Here is a 20,511-nt window from a genome sequence, read left to right as displayed (position 1 = left end):
CATCACAGAAGTCTGAATGCTGATTTTGCAGACTTTAGACTAATCACATAATAACAGGGAAGCAGGTAACATTTGTGTCAGACATAATTTTATCATATACATTGACATATACAGTAACTACAACACAAACCTTGACATACCGAACTAATAATTTATAGAATATAGAGAGGACAGGAAACAATGGGGAGACAGGATCCACAATATACCATGAAGCAGGGCATAAAGTCACCATGTAACAATGCATGGGGCAGGAAAAGACATGATAGAAATGCTTATTTGTACATGTTTAAGACAAACAGGTCTCAACAAGCATCCCCATAAGAATAATGTGTGAACCATGAATACCAGTTGATGGTGACAGTACTTGCTCTTCAAAATGAAATGTAGCACCAATCTTTCATGTCCCACACATTGGGTTTATAGGGCCAGTGCCATTAAAGGAATAATCCGGGTTCAATACAAGTTAAGATCAATCGACAACATTTGTGGGATTATGTTGATAACCTCGAAAGAATATTTCAACTGGTCCCTCCTTTTCTTAAAAAAAAAAAAAAGAAGCAGCAAAAATCAAGTTTACAGTGAGGTAATTGCAATAGAAATTAATGGGGCCAATTTTTGAAGGGTTTAAATGCAGAAATGTGAATATTATAATTTTATTAAAAGCATTTTAGTTCTTCTGTTTTGTAACTTGTGTATGATTTGAGCTGTAAAGTCATTTAAATCATAAGTTTTTATGGTTGTTTTAGGGTAATAATTTACAGCGTTTCGGCATTATAGCAACCCCGTTGTAAAATTGGATATAACTTTACACAGAAAAGGTTATTAACAATTTTATTATAATAAAATCACATCAACATGCATATTTTTTGCGTCTTGTGGCAATATTTTGAAACAGTGACTATTTTAAAGTTTACGGATTGGCTCCTTTCTCTTCCGTTGTAAGTGCCTCACTGTAACCCAGATTTTTGCTTTTTTTAAGGAAAAGAAGGGACGAGTCAAAATTAATTTTTGTGGTTATCAACATTGTCACAAATGCTGTTGATTGACCTTAGTTTGTATTGAATCCAGAATAGTCCTTTAATATTATTACATAAACCCTGTGTAAAGCTTCATTTACTGTTAAAGCATGATTTTCTGTAAAGCTGCTTTGAAACAATGTGTGTTGTGAAAAATGCTATACAAATAAAATTGACTTGACTTGGGTAAATGTAATTATTGGTTATTTCGTCTCATGTTTCACATTGCTCAAACTTTACCCTGAGTTAGTCATTAATCCTGACTTGTCAGGATTCAATATTTCATGCGTTTCACTCATAAACCCCAGATTTACATTATAATTTGCATATTTATGAAAAAAAAAATGTGCACATGCATTGCTCAACTCCATAGTATCACAGGAATGCTCTTCAAATCGACATTTGTGAAGAATAAATTCGGCTGTCTAAATAAATATTTTCTGCTGTCTGCCAGTGGTATGCAAGCACATTTGATCAGAAATGAAAAATGATAGGACAGACAGCAGTTTTCAGGCTGGTATCACCAAATATCACATGCATTTCTGATAGTTTCAGATTCAGAAGTTGATTTATATGGTTTACTATGGCCTCATTAAGAACTCTCATGCCACAACTTGACTCTAGATACTGTGTACTGTACTGTTAAACCATAATTCATATATTTTAAACATTGTGGATTTCCAGTATGAATCCTACTGTACATAGACAATGATCTACATACTGTATAATATGTACAATAGTTTTGAGCTATTGAAAATAACTTGTGCTGTTGAGCACATTGATAAACAGCTATAAAGGCAGATGCTGTATCCTTCCACATGTGTCCCACCCTCCGCTGACCCTACCTCAACCATAATATCACCTTATTTCTCTCTCTCTCTCTTACTTTGACAGATTCTCCTCCCACTCCACCTAACCCATAGCATGTAAATTCCATGGGCTGTCTAATGAGGAACAGGAATGCTTATGTAAGAACATTTCATCTCTCTGTGAGATTGAGGACCCATTCCAGATGCAGCATTTTTTACATAATTTCAATGACATTTTAAATCATCTTCACTACTTGTCTGGATTGCCGAAGACTCAGGTAACAGATTTATGCTCTTGTATCCTCAAACCTAAAAGACATTTTCAAATTAAGATGAGGGTAGCTGACATGAAATGGTTGTTAATAGTCCTGCGGTGTACTGTAACTTGCTCCTCCTAAAACTTTTAAACAGCATTTTGCTAATTCATATGCAAGCAATTATATTGCTTTGTAAAATTACATTGTAAAAGTACAATTATTCCATGTAGTTTCTAAATTATTTCATTACTCATTTAAAAACTATGTGGAATAGTTGTACTTTTACAAATGTATTTGTCTCACCCCAAGACCATTTCAAATAACTTGCTAGTGAAGGCAAAAAGCTGATTAAAATGGTGACTAAAAACCAGTGACAACACTTAAAATACAATTTTTTCATATAATATACAGTACTGTATGTAAAATGTAAAACCAAAATCTTAATGTTGATTGAAAAAAGCTCAATGAAAAAAGTCAACTACTCATGAACATATATAGTTTTGAAATTCAGCAGAGAACAAATAAATGTTACAATGGCAAAATATAGTCTTATCAATATGATCTTTATATTTATGATGTTTATTATAATCAGAGGCCTCATAAGAAGTTTATTCCTTCTTAAAGTTTTATTAATTTAATCATCTCTCTGTTTATTTGTTTGATTTTTCGTCCATTCCTGTCTGATATGGCCTCAAGACAGCTCTTCTCTAGTCTCTTGTGATGACTTTATGGTGGTAATAATGTCCACTGAAACTCCAATCTTCACACAACAAGACACTCTTCCTCTACACAAGCACAAGAGCAAAGCGTACTCCTGTTTTCATCAAGACACAGACAGATTAAAAAAATCCAGATGTTTAAGGTGTCTTGTAATGCTGTGGTCTGGCTGACTTTCCCTGGATGTGCTGTTTAGCAGAGCCAAAGCAGAGCTTAAAATCCTGGTCTTTGCCTCATACTGTAAAACACCGGCCAAGTCCTGTTACTTACACAGAGTTTACACATCCTCATACTGTGAAGCTCAGGCTCCTCATCAGTGAAAGCTCAGATGGTGAGGATTTAACCTTATTGCATGATGATGGTGATGATGAAAATCATGAGATACCTCTCTGTAGAGAGATATGCATTGGTTTACAAAGTCATGGCAAGCTAAAGAAAAGATGGTTGATGGACATACAGAGCCTCCCATCAACAAATATGAAGACACATGTAGTCTCCACAAGCTACGGTATTGCAGAGGCAAACTATAAGGAGGCACCAGCAAGATGTGAAAATGTGAGTTATTTACTAATTTGTTTCTTTGTTCGTTCTTTTATTTATTTTGGCTTGTTGGTGGTCCCTAACATAGTTATGTTTTTTTTTTTTTTTTGAATGTTTTTCAGTTTCAAATGCTAATCTATCATGAATAATGCAGGTGCTATATTTATATAATACCATTAGATGGCAGTAACAGATACTGGTAGGTGCTTTCTCAACTATCTAGCACTTCTGAGTTGTTAATGTAGAACTTTTATAGTGTCAGCATAACATTGTAGAATGTGTTATAGTTTGTGTTGGCAAGGATAAGAAAGACTGTGGAGAGTGTATCGGCTTGGTGACTCTGGTGAGTGTGATCAGATTCCAGCCAGTCCACTGAGAATCATGGCATTCACTTTTCACAGCATGTATTCACTGTAAAAAATCCTACATCAATTTTGTCAGACAAGCTCAATTTTAAAAGTTGATTGAACTATCTAATTTCGAAAAAAGTGAGTTTACTTAAAACAATCAATTAAGTCAACTTTTATGCCATTTAAGTCAGAGCAAGTTACATTTTTAAACAGTGAGCACATACAATATCAAGTTTGGTGGTGAAGGTAGAACATACATTAGTTCATAACTCATTTAAAAACTATGTGGAATAGTTGTACTTTTTGTCTCACCCAAAACCATTTAAAATAGCCTGCTAGTGAAGGCAAAAAGCTGATTAAAATGGTGAATAAAAAGAAATGGTGATCAGTGACAACACATAAATGACAAATATTTCATGTAATATACAGTACTGCATGCTCAGTTTGATCACTGACCCTCCAACACCCCCTATTTGAAACTTTGTGCACCTCTGCGAAATGAATGTTGTTTTTTTCTCTCCTTTTCTCCCCAGTTTGGTATGCCCAATTCCCAGTGTACTCTGGGTCCTCATGGTGGCCTAGGACTCACCTCAATCTGGGTGGTGGAGGATGAATCTCAGTTGCCTCCCTGTCTGAGACAGTCAATCCACACATCTTATCACGTGGCTTGTTGAGTGCATTACCGCAGAGACATAGCGCGTGTGGAGGTTCACGCTATTCTCCGTGGCATCCACGCACAACTCACCACACACCAAACCGAGAGTGAGAACCACATTATAGCGACCACGAGGAGGTTAACCCAATGTGACTCTACCCACTCTAGCAACTGGGCCAATTGGTTGCTTAGGAAGCCTGACTGGATTCACTCAGCACGCCCTGGATTCGAACTTGCGACTCCAGGTGTGGTAGTCAGTGTCTTTACTTGCTAAGCTACCCAGGCCCCCTGTGGAATGGAAGTTTAAATTTCACTGTTGTAAGTCTATAAAGCAAAGCTCTAGTGGGAATTTAAATCTTTGATTTCGACCCATATCTTTAATGATGTTATCCATTTATTAAATTCATGCACTAGAGAGAGTTATTGGGACTGTCTTGAAGTTTTCTAAGATTTATCTCTGGTTTCATCCTTGAAAATCTCTTGAAAAGTCTTGAAAATTCATGGGTCAAAATCTGGGGGAACCTTGTAAGGCTGAGCACAATGAACTTCACATTTAAGTTAGACCAACTATTTGGTCTCTTGGTGGGGCTGATACATGATCTTATGTTGAAATATAGATCTGCTTAAAAATGTTTTTTATTATATTATTTTCAAAAATATTGAAAATTATGGACAGCTATATTTAAAAATTCAAGTTTATTGAACTAAATAATCATTGATATTTTTGAGTTCGCTGAACTTATTGTATTAAGTTAATGGAACTTAAGATCCAACTTGAATTGTTATGTTGGTAAAATTAATTTGCGTGAAGTTGAGTATACTCAGAAATGCTTTGCATCTGGTTGCCTTACTTTTTTAAGTTTACTCAACTTTTCATTTTTTACAGTGTTTCAAAAACATAGTGTTATGAATTTTAAGCAAGTATTTCTTGCATTTTGTATCACTAGTGTTGTGGGTAGTTGCTAGGGCATCATTATATGGTTGCTAAGGTGTTCTGGGTGGATTTTAGCATGTTGCTATGTGGTTGCTCGGGTTTTCTGGGTGGTTGCGTGGGCGTTGTTAGGTGGTTGATCGTGTGTTCTGGGTGGTTGCTTACTCTCTGTAAAGTTTCTATGAAATTTGGGTGCAACCTTCAATGTGTCAATGCTTTTCTTCGCCGTTTTATGGCCTACCATGCAAAGATTGTTTGATTTCTTAGAAAAGTAATAACCACATGTAGATTTGAGGTATTATCTATTTGCATAGCACAGACGGTGCAAGGTGAGTTACCCTCCAAAGTGTAATTCTTAGGGTGAGATGTTTGTTCAAATCTCTAAGCCAAAGAATGAGCAATTCTTAAATGTAGCAGACACCACTAATTAATGGAAAACATGCAAGTCAAACACAATCACCTTTGATTTAATTATGATTAACAGTCAGCTTGGAATCAGCAAGAAGTTCTGATTGACAGCAATATGATAAAATGTTTTATGTATTGCACTAATAACAATAATAATTGTCGTGATTGTTTGAGAGCATGTTGTCAACTTTTATAATTGTCATACATCATTAAAGCATTAATATATCTTTAAATATAACTCATGCAGGGATATTTTTTCACAGCAATGAATAATGCACAATGCTCTTGGCATTTAAAATGCCATGTAAGCTTTGTCTGCTTTCAGAGATGCCATGGTGTTGTTAAAAGTGGGTCAATCTGCCATTTATTCTTCTATTCTAACTCTCTGATCTTGCAAACCTCATGGTCATGGCCACAGCGTTTCTTTGTTGGAGTGGGATGCTAGTTTTCCCATGACCAGAGAACAAATCAATAGTCTGACATCCATCACAATGTTAATTTTCATTGGGATGCTGTAAGATGCACTAGAGAGAGTTGTTGGGACTGTCTTGAAGTTTTCTAAGATTTATCCATGGTTTCATCCTTGAAAATCTTTGAATGGCCTCTTAAACATCCATTACTGTATGTTCTTCGACTACATTAAAGAACCCATGATAGCTTGTCGAGTGCAGTTTTGTTCTGTTGTGACATATTCACATAGGTAATATAGGTACTTTCTCATTCTATAGAGCATTCATTTGTACATGTTCTTGAGTGCAAGATGAGTCATTAATATTTGTGATCCGTTTTCGCAAAACAGAAAGAAAGAACGTTTATTTTAAATGTGTATCTGTTAAAAATGTATTTTGTCAACTTTTAGGGGTACACTACCCTATAGATGACCTCAAAGCTTACAGACATGGGCTAGAAGCTACAAAACTCGACCAAAGGAATTCCAGGGGATGTTTTTGGGAATGTAGTCCTCTTTGGACTATGGCAGAAAGCTTAATAACATGTTCTGATTGTATGACCCCTAAATTCTCCCTGCACTCCCCACTGATCAATCCCATCCTTCTCACAGGTTTAAGGGGACATTACTGCCTGTTCTGCCATTGATGACAACACCCACTGAATAGAATTATTGTGAGCAGAGAAAGAGGGCTTTGATGCAGAGGATGGACAGAAAAAGAGAAAAAAAGTGTTCCTCAGTCCAAATACTTTTAGAAAATAACAAATAGCTTTGTGCAATGTTACGAAAGCTGAGCGATATAGCTAAATATACAGTGTATATATATGTATATATATATATAAAGTATATTTCAGTCTTTTGACCATATAAAACTGTGGATGTTTAAAAAAAAAAAATGATCAGAGGAAACATTTCAACGTTTCTAAGCCAATTAGATTCAAAATGTTTTATGCAAGAAGTTAAATAAAACTTATTTTTAAGAGTTACGCATTTTGATTTTATAACAAAATTACATCAAATTCAAATTTTTTTATATCATTCACCAATCAAACAATAAATGGACATATATTTTTACTAAAACATTATAATATTTGAAAATGGAAAAGTTAATTAAAATGGACAGCTTTAACTGATTCACTGAAATAATCAAACTTACCAACTTGAATAAGTCACGAGAAGATTAGCAAAATGCTAAATAAAATAAAAAATCATGGAAATGAACATCTAAAGTGAAAATCATTGCGATATTCGCAGTGTTGCTTGCTTTTATGTTGCAGCAAGATAAGCGTGACTATATTGTGAAAACTCAATATATATCCCAGTTCTATGTGGTACTCATGTCCCAGGCTGCTTGGCTACATTCACCGCCAGTAGTCACAAAAGGGCCCTCTTTGAGAAACTTCTCGGTCTTAAAAAAAGATGAAATTCCCCCAATCTATCCCCAGTAATGGCAACAATTAGAAAAAAAGAACCCTCATTTACTGCCTTATGACCAAGCTACTTCCTGTTCGTTTACAACTCCAGATCTCTAGATTCCCAAACACACAGCTCCAGTGTGTGTGTGTGTGTGAGAGAGAGAGGGGCTATTTTTACTCACTGGAGGTTGGGGGAGAATACATAGAGTGATGGAATGTCTTCAGCTATGAGCTGCACACAGAGACATGCACAGTCAAAGACACACACATTCACACTGACACACTCTGCAGCAAAGGCATACACTGCAGTGCTTTCAGCATTCATGAAATGTTGATGTTGCTCCAAAGCCCACTAAATCATAGAGGAGAACTCTGCCCACACTTCACTGTCAGTGTTTTAATTATAGAATTGGATTTGCAGTACTCAAACAACACAATCGCCAACTGATTTAAAATGACCATTATCAATATGAAAGTGTAAGTCCAATATATAGTATTCTAAAGTAAAATATAGAAAATAAACGTTGGCTACTCATAGACTCATGAGCCAGATACACCGATCAGCCACAACATTAAAACCACCTGCCTAATATTGTGTAGGTCCACCTCGTGCCGCCAAAACAGCACCAACCTATTCTTCTCACCACAATTGTACAGAGCGGTTATCTGAGTTACCGTAGACTTTGTCAGTTCGAACCAGTCTGGCCATTCTTTGTTGACCTCTCTCATCAACAAGGCATTTCCGTTCACAGAACTGCTGCTCACTGGATGTTTTTTGTTTTTGGCACCATTCTGAGTAAATTCTAGAGACTGTTGTGTGTGAAAATCCCAGGAGATCAGCAGTTACAGAAATACTCAAACCAGCCCATCCGGCACCAACAATCATCCATGTGATTATCTAAACAGCCAATCGTGTGACAGAGTGCAGTGCATGAAATCATGCAGATACAGGTCAGCAGTTTCAGTTAATGTTCACATCAACCATCAGAATGGGGGAAAAAATATTTGATCTCAGTGATTTGAAGTGTGGCATGATTGTTGGTGCCAGATGAGCTGGCTTAAGTATTTCTGTAACTGCTGATCTCCTGGGATTTTCATGCACAACAGTCTCTAGAATTTACTCCAAATGGTGCCAAAAACAAAAAACATCCAGTGTTGTCTATGGTAGTATAATGGTGTTCTTTGAAGTATGTTGAAGTACCATTAAATACCATGGTACATGAATATGATATTTGTCCAGTACCATGGTACATATCAAAGTACCATGGGATTACCTCTCATATCATCACTGTACTATGGCACCGCCATTGTGCTTTTTTGTGTATGTATACTTCTATGATTAGAATTTACAGATTTATTTGTACTTGTAGTTAATTTTCCAGACATTCTGGCCTCTGGGTTCTTGAAAGGTCCTACTCATCAGAAAAGTGCTTGCTTCATTTTTGTATCTCCCTGTATACCAGATACAGCTTCCATGGAGTCAGTTATTGACTACTCTTTGAGAAGTTAGACAAAATCATCCAGGGCCCCCTGTGTGCACTATAGCACTACATAACGTGTATATGGTTTCTATAGGTAGAGACCCCTAGTGTGAGGAGCTATGTATAAACATACTCACAGACACCAGCTCAGCATACTGTACAGACAATCAGATGTCATAACAGGACTAGTGGAATGTGTTGCCATGTGTGTAGACCCTCCCCAATTAATTTGATATTGTGTTAATTAAGGATAATTGTTTTGGAGAGAACCCGCGGTTGCTTTTCCATGGTAAAATCCTTTTTTTCTTATTGGTTGACAGAATGTGCCATCTGGCCCCCAGCTGAAAACTCTGAAATTACTGCCTTATTTTGCATGCTCACACTGGTGCCCTGCGGCAATAACCTAAATATGCAGCCAATCTGGCAACCACGCTTATGAAAAGCATTGAAGCGATTTGAGAGACTTGATGTAGTTGCAGTCTGAGCAATCATCTATATCACTTAAATTTGTGGACATCGGATTCAAGACACTTATGACTACTATACGAGTTCTGATCAGTGCTCTCTACAACAGAAAGTTAGTAGAAAAGGTAGGTAGGTAAAAGTGTTGTACTTCGAGTTTCAATCCAGGGTTTTCTCGTCATGACACACCAAAAAGTGGATTGTCTAGTATCCATTCAGGTGCTTTCCCTAGGTTTGTGCATAGGGCAGACTTCAAGGAAACCGGTAATTTGAGAAAATGAGTTGCATGTGAAAATGCATGTTAAAGCATTTGATGCAGCTCTGGATTATGGAAAGGGCCTGTCGTGCCAGTGACCTGGGACCTTGGACTGCTAGGGGCCTTCAAAGCCTCAGGCCATGTAGACCAAGACTAAAAGAAATAACTAAACTGACCACTAGAGCCTTCAAGCTTCTCTGGGCATAAGGGTTGGGTTAGGGTTGGTTTGGAGTTTAGATTAAGGTAAGGGTTGAGGTATAGGGTTAGGGTTTGGGGAGTTTGCCTTTAGGTGGCTCATTCTAAATCACAACCTAACAGCAACTGCTGACTCCTGCAATGTTGACTCCATTACAGCACCATTACAGCAAGTAACCTTCAATCCATGAAGGGCCTGTGATTACGTGGCCGTGTCTTTGGGGTTGCAGCAGTGGTGCCCTCGCAGACCCAGTGCAGTATTAAGACATGCAGGGTGGTTACGATTCAAACCGGACATTCCTCTAGAGTCAGGCGGGAACTTTGGATACAGACAATCATTGTGTGAAGGGTGAGGGCTTTTGAGAGGACAGACGAAAGGGACTTAAGGACCACTGAGAGGGAAGAGCATGTTTTTAACATCCTCCCATCCCAAATCAACCCAACATACACCCACGCTACACAAATAGCAGCTTTACATGCTAGTGTCAAGTCAATTGGCTGTATTCTGTTGTGAGTTTTAAAGACAAAAGTCTTCTTGATGAGTGTGTAATTAGCATCCATCGGTTAGGGGCAACATGATGTGTTTCAGTAGGATGTTGCACTGCTGTTGAACTGTTGGCTATATTTGAAGAAAACATACTCAGAGGTCAAGTAGAATTGCAGAGTATACAGTATAAGGTACGCATGATAGTCACAGACAAAACAGATCACAACAATCAGCAGATCAGACTGCTAAAAATGTTGGTCTAATATGAGCTCATATCTCTGTCCTTCTGCCAAGATTAGATCCAGTGTCCATGAATGTGCACAGAGGAATCTTCTGTCTGATGCTGTTGATGTGCATACGTGTGTGACAGTCTCATTTGGGAGTGATTGGGAAGTTTCTTGTTTGTTGCTGAGTTTGCCCCACATCGTTCTACTCCTACTCTGAGAACAGGAGTGAACGGAAGCCCAGATCAGAACCATCACGAACCTGCCAGTCCAAACTGGACAAAATGCACAGGGAGGAGCCTGTTCTTTTGTTTCTTCATTCAAGGGGAGTTGAGCTCATCTGAGAAACAGCAAGGTATGTTTCTCTTCTTTTTCTGCGTTCTGGGATTTCCTGCGATCTATTAACTGCCCTTGGTATTAAGTGTATTTTTATTGTCAAGTTCAATTTCACGTGATTACTTGAGACTTTAAGGCAGATCTCCTTGTAGTGACACTGACAGAAAAGTTAAAAATGTTGAAGTTGGTGTTCCAAGGCTCTGGGTGTTTCTAGGTCTCGTTACTTAGAAAAAATAAAACAAAACAGTCAGAGACGTATCCTCTTAAGAGTCTTGATTAATTAAATTAGGGCTGGGCCATTTTTCCAATTTTTCCAATTCATTCGAATGTGCGTTTTGACACGATTTTCTTTATTTATTTTTTCGAGAAATTGAGATTTTGCAAAAAAAATATTGCAAACGCTATAGTTAGATACATTGTAAATCCATCATAGGCTGAATAAGGAAGAGAAAATTAATTCACAGCACTTGTCTTAATGCCACTCCCAATCTGATCAGCTGCATGTGTGTGGCGCACTCCAAATGAAAGTGACAGGTTAACACGGAGACTGATATAAAAGACAGCAGTATGATTGTACACAGTGTGATTGTAGCTCAGCTTCGTCCATCATGCAGGTATACACCGGCTTAAGACCATAACTGGCCTCGGCGTGCACATGTTTATGAACAGTCTCCTTTCTTTTCTTTTTACCCACAAAAAAAACATTAGTTACGTGACAGTTATGGGCAAATCATGGATAGGCTATTTATGGGAGAATCACACATCCACCGCTCCTTTTGCCATTGATGATTCAGATAGATTGCTAATTATTGCTTTGTTCTGTGACGTGTTTCAAGTGTACTAAAGCCAACATTTGGCAAGCGATCATTTTGACAAACTTTGCGAGCTGAAATGTAAAGATAAATTATTTCATATTGCTGCGCTGCTCAGCGTGAACCGCTAGAGGGCGCATCTCTATCTGCAGGGGTTTATGAATATACACACAAATTGTTTGATATACAATGAGTGCTTTCTAGATAAACTTGATAATATATAGATATTGATTTTTAGATAACATTCTAGATAGACTTGATAATTTATAGATATTGATTTCTAGATAACTTTCTAGATAGACTTGATTTAGATAAAATGAATACCTACGCTGGCTAAGAATTATTTTGCATTTTTCTTATTCTATTATTTCTGAATTTCTGGCTTATTAGATTTCAATTTATTTTACATTTACACTCTGTTGACAACAGTGCACGTTGTGCATGTGGTGCATTTGTACATGTGGTGCATTTGTACATTTTTCTTGCACACCTTTGTTTCCTTTAATGAAAATAACTTGGATTTCTCTAACCAGGTTGCCTTGCATTCTAATAAAGAACATACAATTTGAATCATGTTAGAGTACATTTAAAAGTAAAAAAAAAATAAATGAATCATGAATCGTCCATAAGTTTGATAAAAATTGAGATTTTATTTTTTTGCCATATTGCCCAGCCCTAAATTAAATCAAATTAGGTTGTGCTGAGACACTGATGGAATGAGGTGTATTTACAGAGCAAACAGAAAGACTAAAGCTCAAGTGAACTAATTTTATTGTCGCTTCAGTAGAGGCCACACTCCTTGAAACATGGAAAATAATGCCCCAGCATGTTAGGATTTCTGACTTAAATGCACTTGTGTGTCACCTGTGCAATGAGTTATCTATTGTGTGTTTAAGAGGTCAGAGTCACTGTCAAAAACAGTGCAAGTGGACATACACTGCCGAGTACAGTTTTATTGAAATGTAATACTGCACCCTACTGACAGATGTGTTCTTTTACTGAATGACTGTAATTCATTCAGTAATGAATTACATAGTTTTTCATGGTTGTTTCATAGTTGCTGTTTTGTTTTATGAGGATAATTGTTTTGTTAGACTTGTGGTGTAAAAAATTGTTAAAAGACAACCTTGAGACTATGGAGAAAAACAAACCTGCACCACATTCAATCATGTTTACGTCTTCTGTGTCCTTGAATGACTCTTTCCCATGTTAGTCTCTTTGTTTGACTTTCATTAGGTGCTTCTAGATAAGATGTGTCAGTGTGTTCGAATGATAAATGTACAGTGAAGTAAGTGTATACATCTCCCATGTTTGCCATCCAGTCCATCCAAGACAGAAGACAGAATGAAAATGTACTCATCCTCATGTCATCCTAGATGTGTTGGACTTTCTTTCATCTGCTGAACTCAAAACTCTTTTTGTCCATTCAATGCAAGTGAATGGTAGCCAAAATTTGGAAGGTCAGAAAATCACATAAGTCAGCATTAAAGTAATCCATAAGACTCCAGTGGTTAAATCCATGACTTCAGAAGCTATATGATAGGTGTGGGTGAGAAACAGATTAATATTTAAGTCCTTTTTTACAATAAATTCTCCTCCCTGCTCAGTCAATGGTTGTTTCTCAATGTAAATTTTTTGTGTTCTTACATTCTCATGGACTCATTCAATGTCACCATCCACTGCCAAAGTTCATTTACAATCCTCAAGAATGCAGGAAATTACCCATATGTACATTACATTTACATTTAGCAGACGCTTTTATCCAAAGCGACTTACAGTGCACTTATTACAGAGACAATCCCCCTGGAGCAACCTGGAATTAAGTGTCTTGCTCAAGGACACAATGGTGATGGCTGTGGGGATTGAACCAGCAACCTTCAGATTATCAGTTATGTGCTTTAGCCCACTACGCCACCACCACTCACATATGTGTTCTTGATACCGAGGATGCATCTGATGGTGACATGTGGGCAAGAACTCGGTACTATGGTGGCGGACGTAGGACATTTATCTTTTTGTTTTATTCCTCACGAGTTTCCTGCTGTAAGCTCGCAAAAGTCTAATGGCTGATGAGAGTCGTTATACTCCGTCAACATTTGTTGTTTTTTTGGGCATCATTTTAATATAGTAATAAACACATGGAGAAAACAGGTGTTTACAGACTTTATTCTTTTAACGTGTCACAAGTGCTGCAAAACCTCACTGGTGTGATAATTTTAATGCTGTCACTGGTGTGATAATGCCAGTAGTTCTCTCACTGGGTTCAAATGTGCTGTGACGGTTAATTGCACAACAGGAATATTGCAGCACATCTCAAAACTGGCAATAGGTGCATTCTACGTCCTCTTGGCATTCTGAGTTTGTTCTTCCATGGTAGCTTGGCAAGACTGGTCTTCATAAGAATGCAAGTCCGTTCTCTGCATTCTTAGAATTGAGAAACACCCAATCTCCACTAACTTTCACTTCCACATTTTTAGGGGTCAAGCCCCGAAGGGGCGAAAGACCCCTATTGTTTACGTTAGTTTTCTTATTATTAATATTCTTCTTCTTTTTCCGCTATTGAGTCTATGGCAGCCCATAGAACCGCTTACGGGAAAGTTATGTAATTTGGCACACAGACAGAGGACAGTCTGATGTGTTACCACAGCAAATTTGGCATCTCTACCTTAAACCCTCTAGTGCCACCAACTGCCCAAATTTTTACTTACGTTCATGTTAATAACTTTTGAACCGTGAGTCCTAGAAACAAAATTTTTTTTGCCTCTGATTCAATTGCACGTCATTTTCCATCATGAAAATTGTTCCGCCATTTTGAATTTTCTGAAAAACCTACTTTTTCGAACTCGTCCTAGGCCGTTTGTTTGATTTGCACAAAAATTGTCCTGCATCATCTAGAGGCAATCCCGACAAAAAGATATTCACAGAATTTTGATAAACCATACAGTTTTTGAATGGTGCTTCAACGAATTCGACGAAGAGCACGCCAAAATGGACGTGAGGGTATATCTCCATAACGCTTTAGTATATTCATACCAAACTTATTATTTTTCATAGGCACCATGACTCGAGGCTGCCTGCTCAGTTTCGGAACAGTGCCACCTAGTGGTCACAAGATATGAAAAAAGCAAATTTTTGCTTATAACTTCTGAACAGTTTGTCATAAAATCATCAAAATGGTCTCATTAGATTCAGTGGGGTATAGCGAGTCCAACGATATGAAAAATTCCTATGTCGGCCATTTTGGATATCGGCCATTTTGAATTTAGGCATAAAATGCTGTATTTTACGAACGACTTGGCGTATCGTTACGAAACTCGGTATGTGTCTTTGGCACCATGCTCTGAAGGGACTCAAAAAGTTTAGGGACAGTGCCACCTTGTGGTCAAAAATTATAATGCTATTTCTAAAAATGCTAATAGCTATTGACTGCTTTTGCCTACTGTCATGAGACTGGTCTTGATAGATTCCGTGGTTCATGCTGAGAACAATGATACCAATTGTGTCATGATCGAGCAAACTTCCTGTCCGCCATTTTTAAATGTTTTGAAAACCTACTTTTTCGAACTCCTCCTAGACTGTGAATCTGTGAATAACAGATTCATCTAGAGGCACTCACGACAAAAAGTTATTCACAGAATTTTGATAAACCATACCGTTTTCAAATGGCGCTTCAACGAATTCGACGAAGAACACGCAAAATTGGACTTGAGGCCGTATCTCCACAACGCTTTGAGGGATTGGGACGAAACTTGTCATCGCCATTAGGCCCTGAGGTTACCTGTAGTGTTTTGGCCCACTGCCCCCTACTGGTCAGGAGATAGAAAAAATTGCTATTTTGGCTTATAACTCTTGAACGCTTTCCTGCATGATAACATCATGCCCAGATACTACCCTGAGCAATTTCAGAACAGTGCCACATACTGGAAAAAAATTCGAAGAAGTAGCTATTTTTCATTATTTTTAAAATAAATGTTTTTTTTTTATGATTGAAAGTTTACCTTTTCTAACTCCTCATACATTGTTCATCAGACTCTAACCAAAAACATGTCACAAAGCTTCTTTCGCTGCTCATGGTGCCGATAACTGGCTTGACCCCGGTATCGCTGCTTACAGCTATATTTCTTCTTGTGTTTTTGGTGATTCACATTCATCATGCATATCTCCCTCTACTGGGCAGGGAGAAGAATTTCTAGCAAAAAAAGGACTTAAATATTGATCTGTTTCTCACCCACACCTATTTTGGAGCGTCAAAATTTTGGCACCCATTCTCTTTCATTGTATGGACCTACAGAGCTGAAAAAATCTTCTAAAAATCATAATTTGTGTTCTGCAGAAGAAAGTAAGTCATGCACATATGGGATGGCAGGAGGGTGAGTAAATTATGAGAGAATTTTCATTTTTGGGGAAACTATCCCTTTAAGTTCCACAGATACATTTATTGGGGATGTATCTGAGATCTGGCCTACTTTTGCCCAAAAAGAGCAGTTCACTTTGTCACAAAAAAATAAATAAATAAATAAATAAATAAATAAAAAGATTTTAGTGTCCTCTGTGAATTAGTAATACACAGTGTTTTCTGGAGAACATACACAAATTGTATTTTTTTAATCTAATCTCTAAATGATAAGGGATATTTAATCTCTAAATGGAATTTCATTTTTAATTCCCAATGTATATTTTTAGATTTGTTTCATCTTGATGATCATTGCTATGCACGTTGACTATTCTTTAATATTATTAATATACAGTATAAATAAATTATCTTTACAAATAGGGGCCATTGTGTTAATGTTTAATATATGTGGATGGTGAGCTGGTTTCAGACTTAATGTTTAGTGATGTTTTAGTGGTTTTGTTGGTTATTAGGCCTTCATCTCAGTGACATGAGGTTTGGTGACTTTTAATACATTTGCCATCTACACACACACACACACACACACACACACACACACACACACACACACACACACAAATGGGCTGAATTGTGGTGGTGTTGTGGTGTGACAAAAATACTTACACTCATCCTGTTCGGGGTCAAATTTGACCCCACATATGAAATGAATGGGTGAGATGATAAAACCGAGGATTTTTTTTAATCTGTCAAATAAAATCTATAAATCAGCCACAATGCAAAACACACACACAAAGAAATTAAGGGGTGAGACTATAACACATCCATAATGTGGAACAAACTTTCTCACACACACAATCACACACAGGAATGAAAACATGAGACTATAAAAGAGAGCATTTTTTATATAATTTGTCAAATAAAATCAGCCACAGTGCAGAACACACACGCAAATGAAGGGGTGAGACCCTAACACATACACAATGGAGAACACACACACACACACACACACACACACACACACAGAAATGAAAGGGTGAGACAATAATATTTGGCACACACCAAGCATGCTCACACACATGTACGCACACACAGGCACATGCAGACACACACACACACAGATCAAAGGCTGAGATTGAGACAGTTGACCTTTTCCACTGTGAGAAAGTTTATGCATAGGGGTGGGAGAAAAATGTTTATTATTATTGTACACAAAATTAATTATCACTGTTCATTCCTTTTCGTTTCATTATCATTGCAAAAACTGACACTTCAAAAAAAAAAAATGCAAATGCAAAACTTTATCCAAATGCATAACTTGTTTTAAGATCTAAATATATATATATATATATATATATATATATATATATATATATATATATATCAGTAATCTACTGGTTATAGTTGTAATTTCAGGTCATTTAAAAAATAAAAATAAATTCCGCATTTGGCAGCAATATGTCCCTAATGCATGACACATTTTTCAAATTTTCTTTATAAATGGAATTGAAAAATGTAGATCTTCACTGAAGTGAATGTAACATAAAATGTTAGTGTTATTACATCTGTTAAAAACAATTACATGATTACAGTGCAAAATTACACATTTAATGTTTGGGGTCAATTTGACCCCAAACACTAAGAGAATGCATCCGTAACGAACAGAGTACAAGGGTTAAACCTCTTTTCATCCTTCACTAATTTTCCATTTGATTGACCCATTTTAGGAATAGCCAGAGATCACGCATATGACTCGACTTCACCCCTTGTGATCCTGTGTGACATTTCTTAACCCTGTGACTCTTGAGCCGGGGTGAGTCAGGCCACTCAAATTCTCTAGTATGAGAACTCACAATCTAGGAGGGTATAAGGTGACCATGCTTATTATAATGATGACTTTTATGCCAAGTGTAACTGAATATGCCACTACAATACACTTATAGGTGCGGTGTGAAATTTATACACTAGTGTCAACAAACAGAATTGCGAAAATAATGTCCATTTTCAAACAGTTTCCTGAAAACTCTCCTGGTCATCCATTGGTTGGACAAACAGATCATCCCGCCCCAAACTCATGTAATTGATTGAGCCAATGTTGCTGTGTTGGGCTGGTTGGGATGCTCAAACAAACAGAGACATGTTTTGGTAGTGCCATAGAGCCACAGTGTTTATGCTTTTCAGGGGAAATTAACCTGCAAATGGTTTTCAATGGTGAGTAAAAGTTTAGTCTACAAAATTTTCATTATTGAAAAACGGTGAACTATCCATTTACCGTGGGATAGGAGAAAGTGTTTCAAAATTGAAAAATTACACACTTCACCTTTTTATAGCATAATTTCCCTGTCCTCTCCTCATTGCTTCCAGGTCAGGTAAAACCAGGTCTATGAACTAGGGGATTCAGATGTGCAAATATTGAGATTGTTTTGTGTTCCTGTTGTCAAACACAGCCGGGGATTAGGGACAGATGAAGTACATTTCGGAACATAACCAATGCAATTCTCCTGAAACTGCTGAACCCTCGATTAAAACCCCATCTGCCAACCTGTCGTGTTAATACAGGACGCACTAATTTATTTAATTGATTTCTTTATCCTGATAATCTGAAAAAAGTCACATCACAAAAGATGAAAAGGACTTTATTATTTTCACACCCACACAATGGGGTTTCATTATTTCAAATGTCTTGTGAATGCAGAGAAAAATAACCCTGACTCAGAGAATAAAGATTACAAATGGACCAATGGTGAAACCAAACCCATGTATGCCTAATTAACAGGCCCAGTTGAGTAATATCTGTTAATTCCAGGCTCTGTGTGGGGTTGCGTGTCAAAAAAAAAGTGGTGGGGGGGTCTATTTATTTTCTCAGTTGTTTCTCGTAAGCACCAATGAGATTAAATGGAGAGCAAATTGAGATGTTTGCTTAAAGGAATATAATACAAGTTAAGCTCAATCGACAGCATTTGTGGCATAATATTGATTAACACAAATGTATTTTGACTCGTACCTCCATTTCTTTAAAAAAGCAAAAATCTTGGTTCCAGTGAGGCACTTACAATGAATGGGGACAATATTTGAACATTAAAATACTCACTGTTTCAAAGTTATAGCCACAAGATATAAAGGATATGCATGTTAACATGATTTTAGTGTGATAAAATTGTTTACTAACCTTTTCTATGGAAAGATATAGCCAATTTTACAATCAAACCCTAAAACCCTCAAATGACTGTACAAAATGATGATTTAAACAGTACAGCTCAAATAATACACAAGTTTTAACAGAAAAATTAATGCTTTTATAAAATTATAAGCTTCATATTTCTGTTTAAACTATCCAAAAATGGGAACATACACTTTCATTGTCCCCATTCAGTTCCATTGTTAGTGCCTCACTTTAACCCAGATTTGTGCTTTTTTTTTTTTTTAAAGAAGAGAAGGGGCAAGTCAAAATGTATTTCTGTGGTAATCAATATTATGCCACAAATGCTGTCGATTAAGCTTGACTTGTATTGAACCTTGAAAAACCTTTTAAGTCTCCTGCATCTCATATTGCTTCTCTAGAGTTTCAGAATAGACCTCAACAATAAAACTGTGTTCTGATTTGCCACAGCACCAAAGTCCTCAAGTTTTCAATATGAACTCAATATGAAACATTTCTCATCAAATTCATTCTATAATTATCTGGTCTATGCTATCTACATTAATTTTATAGTTCTCTTCTCTTATTGTGTATCAACAAGTCTTTCAACAAGTCATTTGTTTCCATTTGTAATATTCCTAAGGGATTTAGGAGAAAACGGAGACAAAGCTGATACTTGTGTCATTCATAAAGAGCACTTGACTGTGTAAATTTGTGTTTATGTCTAAAGTCGAATGTTGGTATCAGACAACATCTATTGCAACAGAGTCACAGTATTCAGTTGATGACATTTGATTTCCAGCACATGTGTGTTCCTGTATATGTCTGTGTTTTATCAGTTTGTGTGTGTATGCATATCTCTGCATGTATACTGGAATTTAAGGTCATGGGATCATACCAGGCTTCTCAGAGTGAGTTTATTTTTCCTCGGCTACCACTGATAAAATGTAGCTGTCCAAATGTGTCTTTCACTGGTGGCTGAGCCACGGAGGGCCAAACGTATCCAGCCTCACACGCAGTCAACCAGTCTGTCCTCCTCAACCCCCGGGTCGAAAAAACAGCCAGCTTGAACAGCTGACCAGGTCACGATGTGCTCCTTAAACGGCACACTTACATGGCTGCATTATTCCTCCTGGGTTACTTAAACATGAGGGAAATGGGTTAATTCTATTAGATGGAAACCTGCAAGTCATCCAGGCTTGTGATGTGACCATCTGTCCTT

At 37.1% G+C, this 20,511-nt stretch overlaps 1 protein-coding gene and 1 long non-coding RNA gene across 2 annotated transcripts in view; one reads left to right on the top strand and one right to left on the bottom strand.

Moving 5' to 3' along the window:
• Positions 1–20,511, bottom strand: part of LOC127432392 (spartin-like) — a 471,452-nt gene that overhangs the window by 108,776 nt on the left and 342,165 nt on the right. The gene's annotated exons all lie outside the window — the stretch shown is intronic.
• On the top strand, positions 1,975–4,880 carry LOC127432397 (uncharacterized). The gene is made up of 3 exons (XR_007895742.1): positions 1,975–2,103; positions 2,779–3,354; positions 4,223–4,880. It is a non-coding gene; the product is annotated as an uncharacterized LOC127432397 (long non-coding RNA).

This window comes from Myxocyprinus asiaticus, chromosome 42 (assembly GCF_019703515.2).
Source record: "Myxocyprinus asiaticus isolate MX2 ecotype Aquarium Trade chromosome 42, UBuf_Myxa_2, whole genome shotgun sequence".
In the NCBI taxonomy this organism is placed as follows: domain Eukaryota; kingdom Metazoa; phylum Chordata; class Actinopteri; order Cypriniformes; family Catostomidae; genus Myxocyprinus; species Myxocyprinus asiaticus.
This window is presented reverse-complemented; position numbering and strand designations above follow the sequence as displayed.